A 23260-nucleotide genomic window follows, 5' to 3' on the forward strand; every position below is an offset into this window, starting at 1 on the left:
CACTTGCTACCTTCTTTTCTGCCCAGGCCTCGTTTAGGGTACATCTCCCACAGGCTTTTGGTATCTATTACATCAATCTGCTCCTTACTGACACCGTCCTTCAGTAATCCCATGAACATATCTCTCCTAGATACTCAGTTGTAATCTGTGCGACCCTTTGACTTCGAGGCTCTCTCTGGTTTACTCAAAATCTCCTAGCTCGCAAACTGCCTCCAGCACCTCTTTTATTCTCTGCCCTGTCTGATTAATTAGGAGAGTCATTATTACTTGCATGTAAGCTGGAGGAGTAAGGCAAATTATTTTATTTCGCACTGAAATGTTCAGTGGAACCTCTAACAAATTGTGAGCTTTATCTAATAGAATAGCAGATTTCACTTTCTTCCTTAAATATTTGCATAACATCTCTCAATGAGTACGAAAACCTAATTTGTCGGCCGGTCTGATTCAGTATGGTATTTTTGATTACATACCATGACTGCCAATTGTACTAAATTGGGCGCTTCTTGATTCCCGTAACTCCTAAATTGAGCTTGTTCTAGGGGGGTCAGTGCTGAGTATAAAACTTCCTTGAATTTCCCAAATCGAATGTCACCCCTGAAGCACCTGTGTGAAATAACCTCATCATCCATGTAAGCAGTGCTTCCCCACTTTTCTGTTTAAAACTGTCCATAATATCATTAACTTCTTGCAGAGTGTAATCTTCTAAGGAATGCGTTTCAATTACTCCCGGGTTCTGTGGAGTGCCCTGTATTTTTCGTCTTGAACTATCTTTTTATTTATTTTACCTCTGCGTTTCTGAAATTTGTTCTGCGCAACTTTGACAGTGGTTTTCTCTGCCACAGGCTGTTCGGTATGGGCCTTATCTTGCAATAGCTTATTTTGACAAGACAGCATAGTTACAGTATTTTTAGTTTCAACTACCTGCCTTTCTAATTGCTGATTCTCCTGTTCTAACTGCTTGCATTTCTCATGCATTTTTCTATAGACAGAGAGCAGTATCCACCCTCGCTGCCCTAAAATAGATAAATCACCACTTTGTTCAAAAGGTACCTTTATTTTTTTTTTGTAACATAGAAGCACATTTTGGGATTCTGCATTTCCAAAACATTCATCCCAGGATTCAGAAAGCCCAGAAAAACAAGACCACTCTTTCACCAAAACATTATAAGGTTCTTTGATCCACCCTGTAATCTCACATGCAATTTTAGGAATGATTTGTGAAGCTGCTTTTGACTTCTTACCAAATATATTTCTCTTTTAAATCTTACCCTTTTCAACCTTTCCCTCCTTTCTGACTACTCCGAAGTGTTTTGCTATACTTCAGACTGAGAGAAGACAAAATGAAAGGAATGCCAAAATGCAGCACTCTTAGTCTGAGTAATGAAGTTATTAAGGTGCTTCTCAAGGTTTGCACAGGGAAAGCTTGTAGGTCAAATGCAGCAACACAAGTACACTTCTGAAAATAATCACAGCAGTAGGATAATGATGATCACAGACACAAACAAAGAAAATATACTACTTCAACCATGGAGAATATATCTTTATATAGTGGTTATATATTCATGCACAATACAAAGATGAAAATAAGAATTAAAAATGATTCACCCTGGGACGTGTCACAGACATCATCTCTTTGCCAGCTTCATGCCGTGCACCTAGACAACCACAAAAAGACAGAACTACCCACAATTGGAATCGAGGCAAGGGCACCCCCTCCCGGAAAGGAGTTCTGTCTAACCCCGATCGCCAAGCTTCCTCTTGTATAGTTTAAACAAGCTGGAGAGGAGAATTCTAGAAACTCCCCCCTTCCGTTTGTTGTTCAAATGCTGTTTGTACCAGCTCTGTGTTGGAAGAGCACATTTAGAGATTGGAGCACACCTTGGTATGTGGCCTAACACCAAACTGTTCCCTGCCGTACCATAAACATTCTCTGGTACATCCTTATCTCTCCCTCACTCCTCCATATTATGTCCCTGCCTTGGTGAGAAAGAGAGCGAGAGGAGTGAAAAACATGTTGCATAAGTTGTGTGTAGAAAAAATACCTGCACCACCAATAAGACGGTGTTTGATGCTAAGCTAAGCACAAAATGGAGTCAGTGGTCAAGATGGAGCTGGGGTAAAATACAAATTATTATAGTAGGATGCAAAGCCTGATAAGAACAGCCTCTTTCCTTGTCCTGCTCTGAGACTGAAGATTAATTTTGGTCCCCACCTTTATCCTGGGTCATTTTTCCCTAGTGCCATTGTTGGTAAATTCCATTTGGGCGCTTCTAAAGTGTATGTTAACTTAATTAATAGTCTTGCAAGCATTTTTGCTTCACATTTCAACAAAGCTCTAGTGAAGTTAGCAGAGCAGCCTAAGATTTATGAACCAATAAAGGAGATAAGCAATGCCCTGTGTGGGATGTCATGAGTGCTGGCAGGGAGGGGCCCTGGAGAGAGAGACTTTCTGCGATGCGAGGGCATATGGTATTTATTTAGTAAAATATTTTAGGTGCTGTGTAAATGAGGACAAAACAAATGTCAGGGACATGGGAGGAGGTAGGAGGAATGAATGCTGCAATAAAACGCAGGTAGCTACCAGCCTAAACCGCGCACAGTGAAAGGGGACCACCAAAGAAATGTAAAAAAAAATAGTCCATCACAGCAAAAGATAAAGAAACTAAAGTCTAAAAATACAGTAGTTGTCACTGCTCTGAAACAGAAAAAGAAGGGAGAAAATGCAGAACTGACTACTAGCGAGCAAGAATTTTTAAAGGACAATGCAACCAACAAATGAAATCGATTTAACTCTCAGTACAAGTATACTTAACTATAAAGCAGGTCGAACACCTACGCTCAACCTAAAAAGTAGTGCACCACACTAAGATATATGGCCGATCGTGCAATAACCCATGTAACAGGGTCAGTCTCCAAGATGGTAACAAAGCCGCCTCAAGGCAGGACAAACAAAGCATTTACCCACAAAATCAATGGAATTTTGAAAGGCAGGCCAAGGAAGGAATGAAAGTGACAGGTGTGGTGAAAGCCCAAAAAGCAGATTACAACATGTCGAACAGAGCTTCCCTAGGCTCGACCTAAAAAGCACTTCGATGAGGTCAGCATTGACAGTGACATATCACTTTTTCCTTTTAAGCCATGTTGCACAACAGCCCACACTGCTGTGCAATAAAAAGAAAAATAGCCCCGGGGAGGGGGTTGCGAGGAAACAACGGGGAGGAAGAGGGGAGGGGCAGACAAATCGCATGGGTGGGTGGGGAAGACTTTCCTAAGAATATTATGCTTTATGTCACTATTTTGCAGCCTTCCAGTAAAACAAGTTACTTACCTTCGGTAACGAGGTATCTGGTAGAGACTCTATCTAGCAGCAGATTCCTTACCTTAAAATTCCCTGGCGTCAGGTTCGAATCCGGAGTTTTTTCTGAGCAGTACCCTGCGCGCGCGCCGTTGGGCGGTGTCAATTGGATCCGCGTGCGTCGACCAGCTCCGCGTGCATCGTCAGCGTCGTTGGAGCCGTCTATGACATCACGGTTGTCTATATAGACGCCGTCTCGGCGCACGTACCTCAGTCCTTTTCCACAACTTCCCACGCCAGAAGCGCAGAGTCATGGAAGAACCAACCAATATACATTTAACCTCTTTGACTGTTTGGAGTAAAAACACTTTCATGCCTAAAAGAAAGGCAAAAGTTGCCAAAATCAAAAATATACATATGTACACACAGAAACATATATACATATATAAACACATATCCACATGAGAAAGAATTTCCCCAGAGTGGGGAGGCTTGGGCGGGTGTAAGGAATCTGCAGCTAGATAGAGTCTCTACCAGATACCTCGTTACCGGAGGCAAGTAACTGATAGAGACTTCTAGCTGCAGCTTCCTTACCTTAGAATAGATACCCAAGCTATAACCCATTGCGGTGGGTCTGAAGGAGTTTTTTTTTTTTTATACTAGGAAGTCCTGCAAGACAGAATGGGCAAAATGCCCCTCTCTTCTCACCTGGCTATCCAGGCAGTAGTGTTTCGCAAACGTGTGTAAAGAAGCCCACGTTGCGGCCTGACAGATGTCCACCACTGGTACGCCACGTGCTAACGCAGTGGTAGCAGCTTTCCCCCTAGTGGAATGAGCTCTCAAGCCCTCGGGAGGCTGCTTCTTCACCAAAGCGTAGCATATTTTTAATACAGAGAATGACCCAGCGCGAAATGGATCGTTTCTGTACTGCCTGACTCTTCTTTGCACCAACGTACCCCACAAAGAGTTGGTCGTCCACCCGGAACTCTTTAGTGCGGTCAAGGTAGAACGATAATGCTCTTTTTGGGTCCAGTCGATGGAAACGCGCCTCTTCCTTAGAGGGATGCAGGGGTGCAAAGAAGGTGGGCAGGGTGATATTTTGATCCAGATGGAAAGGGGTCACCACCTTGGGGAGGAAAGAGGCACAAGTTCTTAACACCACCTTGTCAGGATATATCATGAGATAAGGTGGCTTAGAAGATAAAGCCTGCAGCTCACTCACTCTCCTGGCAGATGTAATTGCCACCAAAAATGCTGTCTTAATAGTGAACAGCCGGAGAGGACAGTTATGCAAAGGCTCAAAAGGAGCACACATAAGGAAGGTAAGAACCGAATTAAGATCCCACTGGGGCATAACGAAAGGCACAGGCGGGAACAGATGACAAGCCCTTTCAAAAACCTCTGTACTATAGGTGATTTAAACAGAGATGGTTTATCAGGCAACTGAAGAAAAGCCGATAAGGCTGCAAGATAGCCCTTGAGAGTCCCCAAGGAGGAACCCTGCTGGGCGAGAGACAAAATAAACAAAAGGATGTTAGATAGAGAAGAAGAAAGAGGATAAATAGACCTCTCTGAAAAATATGAAACAAAACGTTTCCAACGGCAGGCGTAGATCAACTTAGTAGAGGGACGCCTGGCTGCCAGAATGACATCACAGACCTCGGGAGGGAGGTCATAAACCATCAACTGTCGCCGCTCAATCTCCATGCATGAAGGCGCAGAGTTGACAGGTTCGGGTGGAGAACCTTCCCCTGCTGCTGCAACAGAAGATCCTGCCGAAGAGGCAGCCTGATTGGAGGACCGATGCTCATTTTGAGAAGCTCTGGACACCTAACTCTCCGTGGCCAATCCGGAGCCACAAGGATTGCTTGGGCCCGGTCGTTCTTGATTTTCTTGAGAACTCTGGGCAGAAGTGGTATAGGCGGAAAGGCGTACAGGAGGCCTGAACTCCACTTGCGACGAAAAGCGTCGCCTAGTGATAGCCCCCTTGGAAACTCCAATGCGCAAAACTGCTGACATTGCGTGTTCTCTGCAGAGGCGAACAAATCTAACCAAGGCTCTCCCCACTGCTGAAAGAGTCCTTTCGCCACCTCCGGATGGAGACACCATTTGTAATCCTCTAAGCATTTTCAGCTGAGTTAGTCTGCTCTGGCGTTCAGAGAACCTGCCAGGTGTTGAACCACCAGGGTTATGCCCTGCTGTTCCAGCCATGTCCAGAGACGTAAAGCCTCTTGACAAAGGGTCCACGACCCCACACGGCCCTGCTTGTTGCAGTACAACATTGCGGTAGTGTTGTCCGTGAACACCTGCACCACCTTCCTTTTACCAACAGGAAGAAATGCTTTTAATGCTAGCCAGATCGCCCGAAGCTCCAACAAGTTGATGTGGAGCCCGGATTGCGCCGGAGACCAGTGACCTCGGATCGCCACCTCCGCCAGATGGCCGCCCCATCCCAGGAGTGACGCATCTGTCACTACCATTAGATCTGGTTGGGGAAGGGAGAGGGTTCTGCCCTTGACCCACTCGCAGTTCACTAACCACCACTGCAGATCTTCCGCAGTCCTCTCCAAGATCTGAACCACATCGGTAAGATTTCCCTGATGCTGTGCCCATTGGAACTTCAGGTCCCACTGCAGAGCCCTCATGCACCATCTGGCATGCTTGACCAACAGGATGCAGGAAGCCATGAGTCCCGGCAGCCTCAGAGTCTGTCTCACCGAGATCCAGGATAGAGGCCGAAACATCGGAATCATAACCTGAATATCCTGAACCCGCTGATCGGGCGGATAAGCTCGATACTGCACTGTGTCCAGAACAGCTCAGATGAAAGAGAGCTTCTGAGAGGGAGTCAGATGTGACTTCGGCACATTTATAGTAAACCCCAGCGAATGCAAGAGGTCCGCCGTCATCTGGAGGTGGGTGACGAGAGCCTGGGGCGTAGGAGCCTTCAACAGCCAATCGTCCAGGTAGGGGAAGACTGAAATCCCTGACCTGCGCAAATGAACTGCCACCACCACCATCAACTTTGTGAACAGCCGAGGGGCACTGGTGAGACCGAAAGGAAGCACGGTAAACTGAAAGTGCTTGTGGCCCACCTTGAACCGCAGGTGACGCCTGTGGCTTGGCAGGATAGGAATATGGAAATATGCATCCTGCAAATCCAACGCTACCATCCAGTCTCCTTGGTCTAGGGCAGACAAAACCTGAGCAAGAGTGAGCATCATGAATTTCTCCTTCTTGAGGAAGAGATTGACGTCCCTTAAATTCAAGATAGGGCGAAGGCCTTTGTTCTTTTTGGGAATCAGAAAGTAGCGGGAATAACAACCACTGCCTACTTCTGATATCAGGACTCTTTCTATGGCTCCCTTGGCCAAGAGAGCTGTAACTTACTGGCGTAGCAAAGCCAGATGGTCCTCCATCAGCCATTCCTTTGTCGGAGGGATAGAAGGAGGAAAAGACTGGAAGGGAAGGGAGTAGCCCTTCCGTATGATCTGCAGGACCCATTTGTCCGTGGTGATAGAAAGCCAGTGAGGGAGATGAAAATGAATCCTCCCTTCAACTGGACGGACATGATCCCGCAGAACCACACTAGGAGGGTTTGGGCACAGTGGAGGGGGACTGTGTGGCGGCCGACCTCTGGCCAGACCCTCTGGGTCTGATGGTACCACGACCACGTCCTCTTCCGGGATGCTGTGAAGCCTGAGGACGGTGGCTAAACTGTGGCTGGCGTGGTACCAAGCCCCTCCCGAAGCCTCGGAAGGGGCGAAAGTCGACTGCTGTCGTGCCGGCGCTGAAAGGCCCAAGGATCTGGCCGTGGCTCGAGAATCCTTGAACCTCTCAAGCGCGGAGTCTGCCTTTTTACCAAAAAGGCGAAAGCCATCAAAGGGCATGTCCATCAAGCTGGACTGGATATCCCCTGAAAAACCAGTAGAACGTAGCCAGGCGTGGTGACGTAGGGCCACTGACGATGAAATCGCTCTGCCCAGCGAGTCGGTCGTGTCCAAGCCACACCGGATTGTAAACTTGGCTGCATCTCTCCCATCCTTTACAGCCTGGGTGAGAGTGTCCTGTACGCCCTCCGGGACCTGGGGCAGCACTTGGCCACCGTATCCCATAAAGTATGGGAATAACGGCCCAATAGGCAAGAGGTGTTTATAGACCTCAATGCCAGGCTGGAGGAAGAAAACATCTCCTTCCCAAGCTGATCCAGCCTCTTGGATTCCCTATCCGGGGGAGCGGAAGGGAAGGCACCCCGGGAAGTAGAGGCTGGGACAACCAAGCTCTCAGGAGTGGGGTGTTGTGTCAGGAAACTAGGGTCGCTGGGAGCGGGTCTATGGCGGCGGCCGACCGTCCTATTCACAGGAGCCCCTGTGCTGGGTTTGGACCATGTACCCAGAAGGACGTCTGTAAGAGCCTCATTGAAGGGCAACAACAGCTCCGATGTTGACACCCCCAGCTGAAGCACTTCTGTCAGGCTATTCGTCCTGACTGGCACCGTAGGCAAATCTAGGTCCAAGACCTCAGCTGCCCTACGCACCACCATAGCGAAAGAAGCCCCCTCCTCCGTAGCCACATTAGGAGGCGAGAGCATACCAGTATCTGGAGATGTGTCCAGTCCACTGGCCTCCCCTAGATCCTCATACCAGTACTTCTGCAATCCTGATTCTAAAGGGTCCTCAGGCCCCTCCCATTCCTCTCCTGCGTCTGGCTGTTCCAAATAATGCTCAGACAATGATCTGGGCCGAATCGGCTCCGTCGAAGTCGACGTCGTACGACGTCGCTCCTGCTCCGGATCATCCGAAATAAGGATGGGGCTACCATCGGTGGGCGCCGGTGGCGGAATCCTCGACGTCGGACCCGGCGCCGAAGGAGGTCGACTGTGAGAGACCGGCGCCAGTCCAGATCCGTTATCGGATCCTGAGGTCCCCAACGGCGCCGAGGCCGAAGCCGCCGAAGCCGCCGAATCCGAAGGGGCCCCTGCTGACCAAAAAGACCCACCCGAGGGTACAGCCCGCTCAAAAACGAGACGCATGGCCTCGTAGAGTTATTTTATTTGAGCGGGGGTCGATCCGGTCCCCGGAAAAGGGGGAAGACGCGGAGTTGACTCTGGCGCCGGCTCCGCAGAACCGCGCTTGGAACATCTACGTTCCCTAGACGCCTCGTCGGTCGACAGGCATGGCGAAGACGAAGTCCGCTTGAACTTCTTCTTGTGCCTCTTACCTTGCGATGACCTCGAATGCAAGGAAAGGGACTTGGGGCTCCGGGAGCGGTGCCGCAACCTCCTCCTACTGTGCGGAGTCGCGCCGACCGAAGACGAATGTCGGGCCACAAGAAGCTTAAGGGATCTCTCCCTCAAGGCCTTCGGCGCCATAGCCCGACAATCAGAGCACGAGGTGGAATCGAGGTCCTTGTCCAGACACCAAAGACAAACTCGGTGCGGATCCGTCACCGACATGGTGCGATGACACGCACCACACGGCTTGAATCCTGTCTCTCGAAGACATGACTCCAAACAGCCAAAAAAGCGTCAACAAACGGTCGAAGCAGGGTAGCTCTTTCCAAAACTGCGCTTAACTGGCGCGGAAGGAAAAGAACTGACGTACGCGTGCCGAGACGGCGTCTATATAGACAACCATGACGTCATAGACGGCTCCAACGACGCAGACGACGCACGCGGATCCGATCAATGCCGCCCGACAACGCGCGCACAGGGTACTGCTCAGAAAAAACTCCGAATTCGAAGCTGACGCCAGGGAATTCTAAGGTAAGGAAGCTGCAGCTAGAAGTCTCTATCAGATGTATCTGATATACCATACATCAGTTCACTGAGAGGGTGCTCCATGAAAATTCCATCAGGTCTTCTATACTCCCATGCCAGAAACCCATACTCAAGTCAAATATCAGTTTGTGGCAGACATTGGTTAAATAGTACCCTTTTTACATATAAGATAATAGTAAGAACATGATTCATATATATGGGTTTCATACATTCCACTAGACCAGATTCAGATAGAGGAGAGACAGCTAGGGGTGACTAAGATGAAGAAAAAAACCGAGAAAGAGATAAAGATAAAAAAGGGGTAACAAAGCAAGAAGGGCTGTAGGAGAGAGAAGTAAACAGAAACAGGGGAGAGAGAAGTAAAGAGAAACAGGGGAGAAATATTGTGCGTTTTTATGAGAGAGAAGCATAAAGAGCAAGACAGAAGAGAGTCCGAGTGAATGAGAAAGTATGGATTCGGAAAAGGGAGAGACTGCAGAAGGTAGAGTGAAGGGTTGAAGCATGTGAGCCCACCATGTATGTTCAGACATGGCTTGCCATTTAAGATGTACGGAGAGGCAGACTTCATCCACTCGGCCACCGTGACTTCATGTGCCTCACAAATCTTTCCAGCATGTTGCAGATTTTAAAAGGGCAAGGACACTTGTGTTTCTGCTGTGCGTTTGTGGGTGTAAAAGATGTGGGAGTGAAGGAAATACAATAGATAACGACTAAAGGCTAACGCAACCTGACCGTTTTTTTATTTTTTTTATTTATTTATAAATTTTAACATATAAAAAAAAAAGAAAAAAAAACAGGTCACAAGTGCATCATGTGGTTTGCGATAGCTTACATCGTCACTACAGACGCCAATAAATTATTATATTCTGTGCATCCTGAGAATATACCATCTCATCACATCTGCATTAACAATCTAAAATAATTCTATAGAAAAGCAGTGGTATGTTGGCTAGACAAGTCTATCAGGTGGAGGTATATATGCCATAATATGAGCTGAAGTAGTATAATGCTTGGGCTATATACGTGGCATCTCCATTTGCCTTTTTGTAGTTAATGAGGTGTCATCCTAGAATTTTAATTAGTGAACACATAAGCCCGCTCTAGTGTCAATTACGATTCGACATTGACTGTGTCCAAAGTAGAGTGCATGCATTAACAAATAGTGCAGGGGGTTTCAAATATCTTTTGGTCTGGATTTGTAGCAGTAGGGTCTCACCATACAGATCTAACGGGTTGTTGTAATAAACTAATTCAGTTTGCCATTCCTTGAATTTAGGAGCTCTCCCCCATCCCATCGGCAAGCAATGCGTCTCCAAGAAAATAATGTTAGTGCTACAACAAAGAGCCAAGGTGGTTTGTGTATTCTAAGAGAGTAAGGATCAGGCTGTGAGTTTGGTATCAGTCATTTAACTCTGGGCATTTTCAACATCTGTCCAATGCCAACGGATAGACTTGCATGCCCAAGCTAATTGCATGAAGACTTCTCTTACCATATCAAAATCTCTTAACCTGACCCATTTTTTTTTTTTTTTTTTAAACTTACCCCATAACTTGTAAAAATCATTTTCTTTCACATGGAGTATGACTTCTCCCCAAGTGCAGTGGCCATGTAACAATGTTCACTCGGCTGTGCTTTGAAGGAGGCAGGCCCTTCATGATAATTCATATCAAAATGACTGTTTTATACTAGAAACATGTATCTGTGTATGTTTAAATTCATGTGCCATCTGTTTAAAAATGCCGGGTGCCAGGGTGCATCTGACAGAGAGGTTTACCTCGCCATGTTTCAGAATGCTTCCTAAAAACTTGTAAAAACACTAACCGGTTGATATGTTTCCTGCAGTTGTGTTTCTCTCACAAGTAATTAGTACTCTACATTATTGCTTCTCGTGTCTTGAGCAATCAGGCTGAATTGTCACTATTAGTGCAGTGAAATGTCTCAAGCAGCCCAGTTGAATGTCTCGAGCAGCCTGGTGGAGGTTTGAGCACCTCCAGGATGTACTTCACACAGCCCCGTACACTGTAAAAGTTTAAAAAAAATAATAATAATAATAAAAGTCCTTGGGAAGCATGTGGTCAGTGGAAGGGCACTGACCAGTAGCCAGTGGGCTGAAGGAGTACTTGGTCCCAGCTCCACATGATGGCATGGATGGCAGGACGACATGGATGGCATGACAGCAAACCAGAGAACAGGAAGTCAAAGCAGGTGACTTGCTGGCCAATCATCAGAAGCACGTAAGTTAGAGCAACGTTGAACTAAGCCAATGGCCAACTTAGGAAAATAAGGGGCGGATTTCATAGCCCTTTTCAGATTTTTTTTTTTTTTATTTTTTTTTTTTTTTTTAAATCGACAAAAGATTTCGCAATCCTAAAAACAGGGACAATGACCGAGGTGGGCCATGAGAGAAGCAAGCCCTTTTCAACTGCTGAATTCAAAACCAACATCAGAGCTGGGCCCCAGATTTCAATATCTCCCATTAATATATCCGGGAGAAATACCATTAGGGCAGGGGGCCTTATTTCATGACAAAGCTAAAATACCCTTATTGACTACGTCTGGAGTGAAGATGAAGTTAGATCTCAGTAGCAAGGGCAAATGCAATTTACAATCTACAATGATAGGTGAGCAATAAAAGCCTTCTTCAAAACGTGCAACCCCCGGCTAGCTGTAAGATGATAAAAACACTGCTGATTAATAATGTGCCATAACTAAGAGCTATCTTTACTGGTGCATGCTTGCATAGGTCATACTATGCCACTCTTAAGGTAGCTTTACGTTTTTTGAGTTCCATTTTATAAGACGTTCTGCGGGCAGCTATAGATTCATGTTCTCTGGAAGAATGTTTAACACCTGCTATAATCTTTTTAATGCCTTAGAGCAGTTGTGATCAAACCATTTTGGGTCGGATGAACCAGTATTAACAGATGGAGTGTTAAGTAAAGCGAACACCTTGTGAGAGATGCCTTCTTAGGCGGCTAGAACCGCCCCACTAGAGGAGAACAGATCAAGGCAAGTAAAAAGCTCCAGGAAACAGGCCGAACGTCGCAAAGAGATTATTTGTCTTTTTATTTTTTTTTTAAAGTGCCTCGGCTCCACTTCACCACCTCAGTCACGAATGATAGAGAAAGTGGGTTATGGTCACTAAATGAGCTAGGGAATTATCATATAGAGGGATGCCGATACAAAAATAAAACCAATTATTGATGAACAGCCCATTTCCGTAAAGGTTGGCAACATGCAGAGCTAATTAATTTATCCAGGTAAAAGTCAAGATTATAATTATTTAGGATTTCATTAAGTTTTGAGCTCTCCCTGGAATGATCCATGTGTAACCCCTTCACTACAGTACATTTAGATAAGTTGTTTATTGGTTCAAGAGGGCTCTCACAAAGACTGATATTGAAGTCTCCCACTTTAATTTTAATTAGATTTGCAAGGCCTTGCCTATTGGCCATCAATGAGCTCACAACAGTGATTAAAGAAGTAAGGTTCATGTGGACAGGCTTTTGCATTGTAGACATTAATCAGTGCAACTGTAGTAAAAACAGGAATGGTTATGTTCAGAACTTGCAGGCTACACTAGTCACTTATTTTCTGTTTCAGGTTTTAAAGGATTGAACAAATGGTACTTGGAATAGGACATCATCACTTACTTCAAAGGATGTGGACACAAATGTAAGTGTAAAGCTGATAGGGAGCAAGATGAAGGGCAGAACATTAAATAAATATACAAGAGTTAAAGATTGTGTGAAGCACATAAGGGAGGGGATTGTTAAGGAAAATGTTACTTGCCAGTGGACATCTGTTCATGGCATGCATGCCGAGCATAAGCTCGCCATCTTGTTTTGGGTTCAGAGTGGTACAACTTGTTTTTCTTCAAATACGTTTTTTCGAGTCACAGGATCGAGTGACTCCTCCGCTCGGTGATACTGCGCATGGGCATAGAGTCCTTTGTTAGACTGTTTTCTCTGCAGGTGGGAGAGTAAAGTAGTGTGAAAAGAGTAAGGGAGAAAGATGTCAACACAATGTTTTTACATATATAAATAAATAATAGTTATAGATTAACATAATTGCAACGGCCGCAGCCGTCCGGAGAGGAGGGAGGGCACATGTGAATCTACAGCACTACATGCCATGAACAGATGTCTACAGCTAAGTAACATTTTCCGTTTGATGGCATGTATGGCTGTGGACACACATGCTGTGCATAAAATGTAAAGCAGTCCCTCCATAAAGCGATGGCGAGCGTGCAGGAGTCGCAGTTGTTTGGAAAAGTGTCCTAAGCACTGCTTGGCCAACATTGGCTTGTTGCCTTGCTAGTACATCTACACAATAGTTTTTTGTAAAGGTATGTGGTATAGACCATGTAGCTGCTTCAAAAATATCTGCCTCTTTAAAAGCCATTGAAGCACCCTTCTTGCTAGAAGCGTATGCTGTAGGTGTTACAGGGAAGTGTTGTTTTTCTTTAGCAAGTCTGAACACATTTAATTATCCACCTAGCTATACCAGTTTTTGATATTGGGTTTTCTTTGTAGGACAATGAAAAGGCCACAAAAAGTTGTTTACTTTTCCTAAACTGTTTGGTTCTATCTATATAATACACAAGAGCCCTTTTTACATCAAGAGTGTGTACAGCCCTTTCCAACACAGAGTCCGGTTGGGAAAAGAAAACTGGTAGTTCTATTGACTGGCTCTTACAACGTAAAAACTTGGAGCTCACTCACACGTCTAATGGAAGTGATAGCTACCTGAAAAGCTACCTTCCATGATAGGAACTGCAAGGGACATGCATGTAGTGGCTACAAAATGGGACCCAGGAGCCTTGTGAGAACAATGTTAAGGTTCCAGGATGGTGCCGGAGGAACCTTTGGTGGAATGACTCTTAAGTCTTTCCAATAATGCTTTAATGACTGGAACCCTAAATAAAGAAGTATGCTGTCTGCTTTGAAGAAACGCAGCTGTAGCTGCTAAATGAAGTCAAAAGGATGTGTAAGCTAAATTAGCTTTTTTGTAAATGGAGTAAGTAACAATAATCTTTTGAACCGTTGGCTTGAGAGGGTCAATGTTTTGTGGTTGGCAGTAGCAGTCAAAGCGTTCCCACTTTGCCACATAACACTGTCTAGTTGTGGGTCTATGCACTTCTTTAAGAATGTGCATGGATACCTTCGGTAGCTCTAAGTATCCCAATTCTATGACCTCAGGAGCCATATTGCTAGGTTGAGTGACTTGAGAGATCCAGAAGTGTTGTGAACCATGGCTGACGTGCCCATGTGGAAGCTAGAAGTATCATGGTGAGGGAAGCCTGTGAGTTTGCGAACTAGAAATGGAATGAGTGGGCTAGGCAGAAAAGCATAAACAAATATCCCTGACCAACTCATCCATAGAGCATTGCCCTTGGATTGAGAGTGAGGGCAGCTGGATGCAAAGAGTTGGCATTTTGTGTTTTGAGTGGTGACGATTAGGTCTATTTGAGGTGTTCCCCAGTTTAGAAAATACTATTGAATGACTTGTGAATGGAGTTCCTGTTCATGGACTTGATGCTGCATCCTGCCAAAAAGATCTGCTAACTGATTGTCCATTCCTGGGAGTTACTGTGCCACTATGTGAATGTGGTGATGAATTGCCCATTTCCATATTGTCTGTGCAACATTGGACTGCTGAGATGAATGTGTCCCCCCCCCTTGTTTTTTTAAGGTAGTACATGGCAGTTATGTTGTCTGTACATACTAGCACTACTTTGTATTGCAAATGAGGAAGGAACGCCTTCATTGCTAGGAAGACTGCCTGCAGTTCCGAGTGATTGATGTGTAAGGACTGTTGAGTGATATCCCATAGGCCTTGCACTGTGAGGTTGTGGAGATGAGCTCCCCAATCGGTTTGTTATGCGTCTTTAGTGAGAATGATCTGAGGCACAATGTCCAAAAAGGGCCACCCTTTTACAAGGTTGGTGGTGTTCCACCATTGCAGAGAGTGAAGAGCTTGGTGGTCCAACAAGACTAGAACTTCCAGTTGACACTGTGCCTGACAAAATCAACAAGAGACACCGTTTGAGGGGACACATGTGAAGTCTGGAATGTGGTACTTTGGCAATACAGGAAGCCATCATCCCTAGCAGGCACATGGAAGTCCTCACTGCATTTGAATAGTTCTCTGTTAACAGAGAAATCAATGTGCCAAATGTTTGAACATGGGCTGAGCTAGGGAACGCTAGCCCCAATTGTGTATTGAGAACCGTCCCTAGATAAGGTTGTACCTGAAGCGGTTGGAAATGAGATTTGAGAGAATTCATTGCGAATCCCAGAGTGTGTAGGAGATTGATTGTGAGTTGAGCGTGATGTTGACATTGTTGTTAAGGTGCTGGGTTTGATAAGCCAGTCATCCAAGTAAGAGAAGCGATGAATGTGTTGTCTCCTGAGGTGTGCAGCAACTACTGCAAGACATTTGGTGAATACTCTGGGAGCAGTTGTGACCCCAAAAGGTAAGACCTTGATCTGGTAATGCTTTCCTGCAATGACCAATCTGAGGTATTTGTGGATTTTTGGATGGATGTGAATGTGAAAGTGTCTTTTAGATCTAACACTGTCATAAAGTGACCTTGCTGAAGAAGGGGAATGATATCCTGAAGAGTGACCATATGGAAATGCTCTAATATAATGTAGTGGTTTAACGGTCTGAGATCTAGAATTGGTCTAAGTGAACCGTCTTTTTAGGGTATAGGAAAGTACAGGGAGTATACTCCTGAACATTGATGTTTTAATGGAACTGGCTCTATGGCCACTTTGAGGAGAAGAGATTGCACTTCCTCTTTGAGAAGAGTGAGGTGTTCTTGTGAAAGTCTGTGAGTGCAAGGTGGTATGTTTGGGACAGTGGCAATGAGCTCCAGGGAGTAACCATTTTGGATAATTGAAAGAACTCACTGGTTGGTGTTGGTATCTGACCACTGTGGGTAAAAATGCTGGAAGTCTTCCCCCCTACAGGAGAGGTGTGTGGCAGTGGAAGGTGGAAGCAGTCATTGTTTGACAGTGGAGGCGGAGACTCTAGAAGTGGATGAATTTCCTCTGCCTCGGTTATTATTCCCTCTATTGGAACCTCTATAAGAACCTCTGGTATGGGATTGAGAAGTGGCCTTGGTTTGTGTGGGAGACTGGTCTGTAAAGGATGACCTAAACCCTCTTCTGAAACCTGGGTGATGAAAAGTACTACGGTGTGTAGTGGCTTGGAGTGCTCTCATAGCTTTGTCGGTTTCATTACCTTTTTAAAATGTTTCCAAGGTAGCGTTGACTTGTGGGCCAAACAGGTGCTCTTTATCAAAAGGCATGTTCAACACTGCCTGTTGTACCTCAGCCAAGCATGTCTTCTTATAATTATGCTGGTATCAATGCTGCATGCGGCCGTATCAGCAGCATCCAGCATACAACTAATAGAATTATTTGTAATAGTTTGTCCTTCTGCCACAATTTCGCAACCCAGTTTACGATGCTGCTCAGTGAAATACTGAGGAGTTCTTCTATGGCGTCCCAATGTACCCTGTCATATTGTGCTAGCAACACCTGTGCATTAGCAATATGCCTGAGCTGCAACCCTTTTAGCTGCTGCAGCTAACTTTTTACTTTACTTGTTAGGAGGTGGAGTGTCTCCTGTAGATTGACTATTGGCTCTTTTGCAGGCAGTAAACAATAGAATCAGGAGGAATCTGAGCCTTTATGAACAAAGGGTCTGTGGGCTCAGCCTTATAATTTTTATCAACTCGGGGAGTGATAACACGTGCTCTTACTGGCTCCTTAAAGATCTCATCAACGTGCCAGATCATGGGAAGGAACTGACTTTCTTCATTTGTTGTGGCAAGGGTGTCAAATAGAAAGTCTTCCTTAATAGGATCAGTGTGCATTGGTTTATTATAAAATCCTGCCACTCTAGCTCTGACTTGCTGTTATGGTGGAATTCTCAGGTGGTGATGGTTTAGCAGGGTAGAGATCTGGATGAATGGGTGTAATAGGATCCAGATCATATGTGTCCCACGGATCTGGGTCATCTAACCTGTCTCGTAGATCATGAGACCCATGTGCAGGGTGAGCTTTCTAGTGTAAATCCCAAGGGAGGGCGGTGTGTTCGTGGAGGAGAAGGAGCTGGAAAAGGAGTTGGAGAGGATTGAGGAGAAGGCTGAGTAAAAGATGGGAGCCTTATCTTTGGTGGGCTTCTTTGGAGGTGGAGAGGCATCAAGCGCCTCTTGAAACATCAATTTTCTCTTTAACCCCTCGGGTGCCTAGGACAAACTTGTCTTGGCCACGGTTGCCGTGTGCAGAGGATGAGACCAGCTCGACCTGCACCTGTAACACGGGGGAGAGCTAGTGCCCCCCCTGTGGGCCTCCCACTGGCAGGGATGGCAGGGGAATCGCTTCCCCTTCCACCCAGATCCCTCCTCGACGATTGCACTGACATCAAGTGCTGCCGGGGACACGCCGGAAGCCATTTGCTTCCAGTTCGTTTGGAGAGAGGATGCCTTTGAGATGAGTCCTTCTCTGGGGGTTGTTCGGGGGTGGGGGGAAACAGACATTGGGGAAAGGAAAGAGTTTTTCCTTTCTGTCTGTGCCTGTTTTGAATAGATTCCTGCTTAACAATCATGGGTGAGGCCCGTGGAGCAGGAATCCACCCACTAGGCACCAGAGATGTTTTGTAGTTGATTTAGGGGGGCAACCCCTTTGGCAAGGATCGCTCCCTTGGGGGTAACCAAGGATCCGTGTTTCGGCCCCCTCTGGGAACTAGGTCAGCCGTTGTTTAGGTTAGAAACCCACTAGCCACCAGGGATAAAATTATAATTAGGTTTTAGGGCAGTGACCCTTGGGAAAGGGTCACTGCCCTGAGGGCAAGATTTTTTTGTATGTTTCTTTGTTTATTACTTATTTTAGACAGTGCTGGTGGTTGTTGGCACATTTGTCAAGTTACTTTTCTTAGAAAAGATCATAGCTATCCACAGGGTGACCACTCAGCAGGTTGTTTATATGCTTTTTGAGTTGTCTTCTGATCATGATTAGACAACTGACTCGGCATCTGAGACAGAGGAGGAAGTGAGAGATACTGGCAGTCAATTTTCTGTCCAAGAGGTATCTTCTGATGAGGAAGCCACTCAGTGCAGATGAAGGGCCCGTTTTAGAGGAGGACACTGATGTGCCAGTAGTGCAGCAGCCTGGGGCTGAAAGGTTTCCCATTGGAAGACCTGAACTCTGGGTTGCCCCAAACATGGAGCAGCCAGAGTTGCCTGCCTTTACTGGTCTCCCAGGGTGTATAGTGAATACAGAAAACTTTTTGCCTGTCAATTTCTTAGGCCACAGTCTAGAGCTACCCAGTGGATTCCCACAATTCTGGAAAGAGATTAAAAAGATCTTTGCTTTGACTTTTTCGATGGGGTTGATAAGGAAGCTGTCACTGGCTTCTTATTGGTCTACTAGTCCCTTGATGGCAACGGCTATATTTCATGCAACCATGACTCGTAATCAGCATTTGCTTCTTCTTCGGATGCTGCATTTTGTTGACAATGCTTTAGCCTTGCCCCAAGATCACCCGGATTCGGACCGTCATTTTAAGATTAGGCTTGTCCTTGATCATTTTGTAGATCGTTTTCAGAGATCTATCTTCCAAGGGAAGAAATATCTGTAGGTGAGTCTTTGGTCCTGTTCAAGGGGCGTTTGGTTTTTAAGCAGTACATTCCTAGCAAGAGGGCATGGTATGGAATTAAGATGTATATGCTGTCAGAGTAGTACAGGATAGGTTTATAATTTCTGGGTCCACACTGGTAGAGATTCCAGCATTGACCCGCCTGGTTGTCCACCCACTTTTGGAGTTAGCGAAAAAATTGTGTGGGAACTTGGTAGAAGACTGTTTAACAAAGGTCACCATTTGACATAGATAACTTCTATACTGGAGTGCAGTTGTTCAGGGAATTGTTCAGAGTGGACACTGTTTCTTGTGGCACAATCTGCTCTAACCGGAAAGTATATCCAAGGGAGCCTGCTTGTTAAAAAAAAAAAAAAAAAAAGAGAGGCGACAGTGCAGTGCCTTGCATAGTGATGAGCTTCTAGCTCTGGAATCTGCAGACAGTAGGGATGTGTACATGCTGACTACCATCCATGATGAGCGTACTTCCCCTGTGACTGTTTAGGATCAGGTTGCTGAAGTGCACAAACCTGCATGCATTTTGGACTGCAATAATCAAACAGGGGTTGCCGATAGAGTAGATTAGAGGTTGGAACCTTACAATACTGTTCGTACATTTTACATTTGGTATAAAAAGTTGGCTATTCATTTGTTCCATTTAGCAACTTTTAATGCATTTATTGTGTTCAAGGATGGTTCCACTGAGCCAAAAATGAAATTTGTTAGATTTCAGGAGTCCGTGATAGAGAGCCTTGTTGTGGTGGAACAGGCAAGAGTTCAGAGTAGCAGTGGTGGAGGATGTGGCTAGATTGATAGATCGCCACTTTCCTGATCAGATTCCTTCTACTTCCAAAAAATACTTTCCCACTAAGAAATGTAGAGTCTGTGCCCGAAGAAGTATCCAGAGGGAGACTTGTATGTACTGCCCAGATTGTCCTTCTAAGCCTTGGCTGTGTGTGGCTGGCTGTTTCAGGAGTTACCACACCCAAAAGAATTATTGGGAACTACCGTAAGGGCAAACTGCCTGATTTTTAGCTAAATTTGAGATTTGCAAGGGATTCTGGGTAAGAAAATGTTGGGCGATCCACGCAACTCACACCTCTCTGGACTCCACCTGGTATCTAGTTTTCAAAAATGTCTGGGTTTGATAGGTTGCTCTAGATTGCTGCCAAGCCCAGGACCAAAAACGCAAGTGCCCCCATTGCAAAAACAGGTAGTTTTGTAATAGATAATTTTTTATGTCCCAGTTGTGTTTTGGACCCTTCCCTGTCACGGGCACTAGGCCTACCCACCCAAGTGCTGTACCATTTTCATCGGGAGACCTCAGGGAACTCTGGGTAGAAGGAAGTTTGTGGCTCCCTTTAGATTCCAGAACTTTCCATCACCGAAATATGAGGAAAAGGTTATTTTTGGCCCACATTTTGAGGTTTGCAATTGATTCTGGGTAATAGAACCTGGTGAGAGCCCCACAAGTCACCCCCATCCTGGGTTCCCATAGGTGTCTAGTTTAAAAAAATGTATAGGTCTGCAAGGTTTCCCTAGGTGCTCACTGAGCCAGAGGCCAAAATCCACAGCTAGGCACTCTACAAAAAAACATGTCAGTTTTCTTTGGGAAAATGTGATGTGTACACGTTGTGTTTTGGGGCATTTCCTGACACGGGCACTAGGCCTACCCACACAAGTGAGGTACCATTTGCATCGGGAGACCTGGGGGAACACTGGGTGGAAGGAAATGTGTGGCTTCTCTTAGATTCAAGAACTTTCTATCACCGAAATGTGAGGAGAAAGTATTTTGTTCGCCAAATTTTGAGGTTTGCAAAGGATTCTGGGTAACAGAACCTGGTGAGGGCCCCACAAGTCAACTCATCCTAGATTCTCCCACGTGTCTAGTTTTAAAAAATGCATAGGTTCGGTAGGTTTCCCTAGGCGCCGGCGGAGCTAGAGGCCAATATGCACAGCAAGACACTTTTAAAAAAAAACGTCAGATTTCAATGTAAAAATGTGATGTGTCCATGTCGCGTTTCTTATTTCGGGCATTAGGCCTACCCACACATGTGAGGTACCATTTTTATCAAGAGACTTGGGGGAACACAGAATAGAAGAACAAGTGTTCTTGCCCCTTGTCTTTCTCTAAATTTTGTCCTTCCAAATGTAAGGCAGTGTGTAAAAAAAAATACGTCTATTTGAGAAATGCTCTGTAATTCACATGCTAGTACGGGGACCCCAGAATTCAGAGATGTGCAAATAACCCCTGCTTCTCTTGTGCCCATTTTGGAAATACACAGGTTTCCTTGATGCCTATTTTTAACTCTTTATATTTCACCAAATGAATTGCTGTATACCCGGTGTACAATGAAAACCCATGGTAAGGTGCTGCTCCTTTATTGGCTCTGGGTAGCTAGGGTTCCTGATGAACCTACAAGCCCTATATATCCCTGTAACCATAAGAGTCCAGCAGACGTAATGGTATATTGTTTTCGAAAATCTTCCATAGCTGGAAAAAGTTATAGAAGAAAATGTGGACAGAAATGGCTCTTTTTTTCACCTCAATTTCAATATATTATTATTTTAGCTTTGTTCAGAATTTTGTCTACTTTCCAGAAATGTTTAGCTGTCCGTGATCCAGAATTGGTTTCTGTCACTAACTGGAAGGAGGCTGAAAGCACAAAAATAGTAAAAATGGGGTATGTCCCAGTAAAATGCCAAACCATTTAACCACATCACCTGCAGCAGTAGTCCGTATTCAGTTTATTAATGCATAAGCCCACACCTAATACCAAGATAGAGGTTTGCATTATAGAAACTAAGACACGATTTTCATAAAACCGCTTGTCAGGTTTAGGCATGATTGAAGCACACTTACTCTCAGGTTTCACTGCTATTATGTTCTTACTCTTCTCATCTTCTAAAAAAAAAACATTGGTTCTTGTCAATAATATACATATATTTTCAATTAAATAAAAGCTCAATGGCATAAGTAACAACATAGTAGAAAGATAAGGAGGGGAGTCTGTCTCACACACTAGTATAAAGAATAAGGCCAGACCCAATAATCAATCTTTAAAACTATATATTTGTGCAAAGTTCATTGAAAATTGTGAAATGTCCCAAGCAGAGGGGAACCAACAATCTACAAAAGGAATATACATTAAAATGTCATATATAAAATAAAGGTTTCCAAAATGTTAGACCGTACAGCTTTATGGTGGTCACCCCTACCGTTTTGCCCACCTCCCTCTACTTTTTGGATACTATTTTTGCTGGTTTTAAGACTCTGCGCACTTTACCACTGCTAACCAGTGCTAAAGTGCATATGCTCTCTCCCTTTAAACATGGTAACCTTGGATCATACCCAATTGGACTATTTAATTTACTTATAAATCCCTAGTACAGTGCACTATATGTGCCCAGTGCCTGTAGATTAAATGCTACTAGTGAGCCTGCAGCACTGATTGTGCCACCCACTTAAGAAGCCCCTTAACCTAGTCTCAGGCCTGCCATTGCAAGTCCTGTGTGTGCAGTTTCACTGCCAATTCGACTTGGCATTTAAAAGTACTTGCCTAGCCTAAAACTCCCCTTTTTTTACATATAAGACACCCCGAAGGTATGCCCTAGGTAACCCATAGGGCAGGGTGCTGTGTAGGCAAAAGGCAGGACATAAAGTACGAACCTAAGTGCCAAGTGCACTACACCACTAGTGCAAATAAATAGAATCTACTCACGGGGGGACTTGCACCCCAAACAACTGACTCCAAAAGGCATAATGGGGAGAACCTGCATCTGGTCCTAGCAGCCCTGTAATAACCCCAATTGACTCAGTATTGTGGCAAAATCACTTCAGGAATCTGTGAAGTTTGCATGTTAAAAGGAACATAATCCTAGCAGACGCATGATTAGAAAAGATGCGCTCCTTGTCAATAAGCGCACAATGGCAGGAAAAAGGCAGTGGACTACAATACCTCGTCTCACCGCATCAAGATGGGGACATTCTCTTTCACAAGTAGATGGGCTATGGTGTAACACACAGCAGTGGTGGTAGTGCAAGTCAGACACCTCTACAGGGTCCATGGGTTTAATCCAGGTGCTGTGGTAGGTGCAACCCACTAGTGCGGTGAAATTCTGGAACCCATGTAACCAATGTATCTGGATTTGTGAGAAAGGGAAAAATCAACTGATGATGAGTCAGGGAAAAGGAGGGGCTTGAAGAGCAGGATCTTAGGAACCAGGCCATTTCCAGGTTCTGATGTGGAAGATGGTTTTTGCCCTGATGCGCACAAGGATGAATAGTAAAGATGACAAAGGCCACACTTCTGAGGTTGGGCAGCACTAGTAGTGGAGGAAAAAGAAAAAAAAAAAACTGCTGATTGTTTAGAAGCCTGGCACAGCAATGTGTGCACTCATTAAGGAGCTGGAGTGGGCTCAGGTTTGAGGTTTTTTTTTTTGGTGGAGTATCCTGCTTTACTACAGTGGAATGATGTAGTGAGGGTTTGTAAAGGGATTAGATGGGCATATCGGGGAGTTGGTGGTTAAGTGA

General features: G+C 45.2%; 1 protein-coding gene across 1 annotated transcript in view; it reads right to left on the minus strand.

Moving 5' to 3' along the window:
• The window catches only part of MINDY4 (MINDY lysine 48 deubiquitinase 4), a 680820-nt gene extending 659211 nt beyond the window's left edge, over positions 1-21609 (minus strand). Inside the window, exon 1 of the mRNA XM_069211042.1 lies at positions 21590-21609. The gene's annotated coding sequence lies outside the window, so the exon portion shown is untranslated. The remainder of the gene's footprint in view (positions 1-21589) is intronic.
• Positions 21610-23260: the final 1651 nt, after the last annotated feature.

Source organism: Pleurodeles waltl, chromosome 10 (assembly GCF_031143425.1).
Source record: "Pleurodeles waltl isolate 20211129_DDA chromosome 10, aPleWal1.hap1.20221129, whole genome shotgun sequence".
NCBI lineage: Eukaryota > Metazoa > Chordata > Amphibia > Caudata > Salamandridae > Pleurodeles > Pleurodeles waltl.